This window comes from Equus asinus, chromosome 14 (assembly GCF_041296235.1).
Source record: "Equus asinus isolate D_3611 breed Donkey chromosome 14, EquAss-T2T_v2, whole genome shotgun sequence".
Taxonomy (NCBI): domain Eukaryota; kingdom Metazoa; phylum Chordata; class Mammalia; order Perissodactyla; family Equidae; genus Equus; species Equus asinus.
The window spans coordinates 12,567,322-12,573,191 of NC_091803.1; positions in this window are offsets into that span (position 1 = coordinate 12,567,322).

The window sequence follows — 5,870 nt, forward strand, 5'->3', positions numbered from 1 at the left end:
AGTAATTTTGAAAAGGCTAAATGTGCATGTGGTAAAACACTAAAATGATATAAAAGGATAATGGTTTCATACAATGAAGATTGATGTTTTCTTATGTTTTTTGGTAGATACTTTGATCAGTTAACAAAATTCCCTGCTATTAGCAGGTTAAGATTGTGTTTATATCGTAATGGGAGTTGAATATCATCAAAAGATTTTTCTGAAATTATTCCTATGATGTGACTTTTCTTTTTAATCAATTAACATGATAACTGATATTTGTATGTTTTCTCTGTTAACCACTCTTGGCTTCCAGGCTCAAATCCACGTTGGCCATGGTGTGTCATCACTGCTGCAATTGGTTCGCTCCTAATTTTTTTAGCTCTTTTCATTGCCGCTCATGCGACAGGCACACTTCTTCTTTTCTTGTCCTTTTTCTATCTGATTTGAATCAAGTTGAGCTGCCCTTGTAGAATGAGCTGGGCATGATGTGTATTTTTCAATTCTGTGGATTGATTTTATGTGACACTTCAGATTCTCTTGGCTTCACCTCTGCAGTCCTGGCTCTAAGATGGCTGTCAATGGTCCCTGCCTCCTAGCAGTTATGCCCCTGTATAATCCTCTCTCCTTTTCTGGGAAACCAGACTAAGACCTACTTATTCCTTGAAGGTTAGTGTAAAACACTCTGGATGTGGTGTTATTGTTGTGGGACGATTTTGACTTCTGCTTAATTTTCCAGGAGCTTTTGGACTATTTCTCTTACTATTTCTTTTTGGGTTGGTTTTAGTCCATTATGTTTTCCTAGGAACTAGCCTATTGCTTCTAATAGTTCAGTTAATAATTTTCAGTATTCTTAGCAGCAATTAAATTAACAGGTATGAATTTCTTGAGTTTAGGTATTTACCCCACAAGTTTGAAAAAAATTACCAGTGTGTGCTGCTAGCTAAGTGGTAGTAAGTGCTTGGTTTTGACAAAGGAAATGCAGAAGCAGCAAGTGAATATTGATTGATCAGCTGAGAAATGGCAGATTACGCCTTTTCCCTCTCAGACATGTGTACTTGTGGACTTAACTTTATATTCCAGTCATATGTCACAGTATATTGTTTGCTTAGTATTATATCTCCCAGTTGGCATGATGGAATAAAAACATCAATATTTTTTGAAACTAGACTCGTGTTTTCTAGAAGCAGTTACCTCTTAAAGAGGCTTCAACAAGGTTGGCTTCTCTCTGATGTGTTGGCAGGATCGGAACCAGCCATGCCCTCCACCTTCTCTACAAGTCCCTGCTTTGAGTCTGGTCTACAGGGAGCAGTGACAGCAGTCTCCAGAGACTCTTAAATCACAGTGATGGTGAGTTTGTTTTATGTGCGAAACTGTTTTGTTTTCTCCACACCTGAGGCAAACAACCCCCATAAATAAAGAGACTTCCCCAAGTGGTATTTGCACTTATTTTGGTATAACATGGTTGGCTGCCTCACACAGTCAGTCAGATCCTTCTTGGTCATTATTCTCATTACTTGACTCTTTCCCAAATTTATCTCCCTGGTTACTAGCTTACTAGATAGTTACCAGCTTAGGACATATTCAGTGTCTGGCTTGATACTGTTTCTTATTTGGGATTTCCAGGCTACTCCTCGCTATTGTCTTGACTCTCATTAAACTTCATCTGTTTTACTCATTCACAGTCTTTCACTCATTCAACAAACATTTACTAGTGTCTGTGATATGCCAGGCAGTGTGCTGGGCCAGGGATTCAGAATCGGTAAGACAAACTTCCTGCTCTCAAGGAGAAGATCCATGTGATATATACCTCATCTCCATCAGCAATTATCATCTGCATATTAGAGAGCCTTTAGGGGAGAAATTTTTTAATTTTGTTGTTTTTTGTTGTTTTTTAATGCCAATTCTTTGCTCCTACTTTCAGATATTCTGGTGGGCCCAGCATCTGTACTTTTAAATCTCTGATGCACATGGATTGTAATGAGTATCCTGGGCTGAGAGTCACAATGTGTTCCTCTGTAGCATCTGTGGGTCTGCAGAAGTGGGGCATATCCCACCTGCTACCTACTGAGGCAGTGGAGATGATGCCCTAGCTGACTCCGGGAGGATGGTTAGGAATTCACCAGATGGAAAAGAAGTTGAGTCCGCTCCAGGCACAAGAAGAGACTGTGCAGATATATACAACACAGACGTGTCTCATTTGGGGAGCTTGGGGTGTTAGAAATTATAGCCTTTGCTTAAAACACTATGTACACACGGGGAAGTGGACTGAGATAGGACTTCAGTTCATCAGCCATGGCCAGATGAACAAGGGTCCTGCATTCCTATCCTGAGTTGTTTGGATTTTATCCTGGGGATGATGGGAGTGGTTGGAGGGAGTTTAACAATGGAAGAACGTTACAAGGTCCATGTTTACCAGGCTCTGCTTTGTGACTGAGTAGGAGATTCCCTGGATGAGGCCAGCCAACGATATGATCAAACACTTTAGGGGTTTATTGCAAGAATTGGGAGACACCTCCAAGGGTTTGCCCCTCTTTTGAACATACCCCATGACACTCTTCTTTTCCTTCATCTTACACTTTTTGTTGCATTAATTCCCCTGCATGTGGTCTTCTGAAGTTTACCTTCCATTCTCTGATTCCTCTTTCAGTCATTGGTTTCATCTCCTTTTACTATCTGCTTCCTGGAAACACAAATGATTCTTGTTGTGACGTATCAGAACTATTTGCAACATCCTTTATCTGCCATCACCTCTAGTTTATTGAATGCATAATTTAGTAATGGGTAGAAGGATGTGCCTGTCTTTTTTGTGGTTACAATCATCTCTGTAGCATTTTTGCAACTAAAGTGGAAGTGTGTTGGGAGGCATGGATAGAAATATTTATCCTTTGTGAGCCTGACACAACATGCCAAGTTATTTCAGGAGGCCCCTTACGATCCAAGCAGGTATGCTACTGGTGTAATTTGGAATCACCAGATCTGCTCCATGCCCTGGGTTCATAATTTAATTGCTTGGCCGAGATTCTTCCCCACCCTGAGCTTCTGTTTCCACATCTGTAAAGTGGGAATTAAAATAATCCCAACACTGTTTATCTGACTCGGTTGTCTGGAGGATCAATTAAGAGGGATGTGAAAGAACTTTATAAATTCTTTACCCCTGTAGAGATCTTGGCGGTTAGTTTATTGGGAAGAGACACTCTGGGATGGAGTAGAAAGTGAGCATCCATGAGGAAGTCTCCTCCTCCTCTTCTCTATGTGTAAAGTCTATGGATGTGCTTCTTCTGCAGGGCAAGGGGACTTTCCGCATGGTGCAATGTGTGTGGGGGTCAGAAAGGACATCCCCCCACCTCACCCAAGCCTTCATTTATGGGTTTCTAGGGGGCCTCACCTTGTCTCTCTGTTGGGGCAGAGCACTGGTCACTACTTTCTCAGAACACCTGGGCTCTAGTGCTAGTGCCCTCTAATTCTGTGTGACCTCAGGCCTGGCTGAGCTTGGATAAAGTTAACACCTTTTGCTCTGAAGCTAGAGGATCTAAATTCGAGTCCCAGCTCTTCTAGGAATTAGTGATGAGACCTTGAATGCTTACTTAACTTTTCTGTGCCAGGGTTTGCTCGTCTATCAAATAGGGATCACAATAAGACCTATTGTATAGGATCGTTGGGTGGATTGAACCAGTTCATGCTGGCCAAGTACTCAGAACAATATATATTACCTCTCACTGCCTGAGGTTAGGTCTTGCGCTGTGTGAGCGTGTCTGTGTGTAAGTATGTGTGTGTGTGTGTGTGTTTGTGTGTATGTGTGTGGTGTGTGGTGTGTGGTGTGCTTCTTTTTCTGCAGCCCCAGTTGAGAGATCACTCTAGAATTTATAATTCAGGGCTTAAATGGGTGGTTGTCTTCTCCTGGGTCCATCCTACTACATCTTTGCTCTCCATCTTGTCCCTCAGGACTGGGCTAAGGGGCCCTGGGGAAGCCGAAATGACAGGAAGGAGAATAAAGGAGGAGGAAGAAGGGTTTAGAAAATCCTCAAGAGATACAGAGGCTGAAAGACGCAGACAGTGAAGGGGACTTGTGGTTGGAATGATATGTCTTAGGTTGATTCTCATCAATTTCCTTCAAAGACGGATGAGGACACAAGCCAAGGCATGCTCAAGTTCACACACTTCCAATGTATCAAGTCCTATTGATTCTGTTGTCTTCATATCTTTAAAAGGAGGGGAGAGTTTAAGGAAAGAAAGAAGGGTCAACTGCATCCAGCACTGCTGCTTTGTAGCATGTGTCCCGATTTATAACTCAATATTTCTTTCTGTGGTTATTTGTTTAGCATCTCTCTCCCCCATGCCTTCCTGAGGGCAGGGATCCTGATTCTTTTATATTCAGTCTTGGTCCCTGGCCTGAATATAGCAGGCATGGAGCCCAACCAACATACCATTGTCACTGGGGAGAGGTGCCCCCTCCTCCAGGGCCAAGAGAGAATGTCCAAGGACTTACCACTTTCCTCACCACTTTCCCACCAACAACAAACCCTAGCCACCTAAACTTACTAACACCTGCTTACCCCGAGTTGGCAAGATCAAGGTTAGCCCTACTGAGAAGAATGGGGGCTCAAGAGCTGAGTTACAGGCACACAATCTTGCTTTCATTTTTTTGCATACTCTAGATTGTGACCTGTGAAACTTGAATCTAATGCACAAATTATTCCAGAGCAGCAGTGCCATCCTATACCAGCAGCAATTTGCTTTGTCAGTGGAAGTCAGGAGTGGCTTCCCAAAGAGGAGCCATATGGCCTAACAATATAAAAGGATGGGAATGTCAGACTGATGGTGATCCCTGCATCACTGAGTCCCTAACAACCTGTCCATCTATACTGATACTGAGCCTAATGCTTCCCTGAACGCTAGTTGAGATTCAACTTTGACTGATTGCTAAGGAGGCTGAGAGAGAAGATAAGGCATTCTCTGTTAATGAGGACACTATGTTTTTTGATAACTGTATGAATATTTTTACTTGTCTGTATTGTAATTGTGTATTAATTTGTCTATGTCTCCAACCTGAATAATGTCTGGGTCTTAGTCATATTTTTCCCCTAACTATTTGGAACAGAGCTTTGAAAATACACGAGGAGCCCATTAGTACACAAATAAGTAGATGAGAGACACAGGGTATGTGGGGTGTTCTTCCAACACGCAGTGTCTTCCTTCAGACACTCAGGACAACTGTTAGTATGGGAGTCTCTTCATGTTAGGTGATCCCTTCTGTGGAATGAAGGTGCACAAAGATCATTCTTTCCATATTTCCTCTTGCAGAGCAAGGCCATTTGAACTGGGTAGCACATAGTGCTGGCTACATTTTAGTCCTAAGGAATGATTAGCTTCTCGCCCTTGGGATAGATCCCCACCAGCTGGACCAGGCCCTGAGGTGACTAAGGGCAGGCAGAGGGTCATATTAGGGGTAGTTACAAAATCACTGTAGCTGAGCATGCATTTTGGAGGAAGATGAATGCATATTAGTTTCCACGGAGGTTTTGTTTCCAAGAAGAATAAGAGGCTTTGTTTTTAGGTGAGGGAATTAAATTGTCAATAGTTATCAGATGATGCTTCAGTTTTTCCTTCTTTGGATGTATTCTGTGTACTTCTCTGGCTGGGAGCATAGAGGGCAGATCCTACCCAACAACACCCTTAGATCTTCCTGACTTGCATCTGTCTTTGTTCCTGCTGAGACGAGGTGGAAACCTTGTTCTGGAAGACCCATGGGATAGCTGCTGTGGGGGTCTCCATTGAGACAGGAACCAGAATTTTCACCAGTTTGCTCTTTGAGCCTTGGGCCTCATTAGTCCCCATAGTGGCCCTTACCAGGAAATGGCAAACATTGAATGTTGGCATCTCAGAGCAGC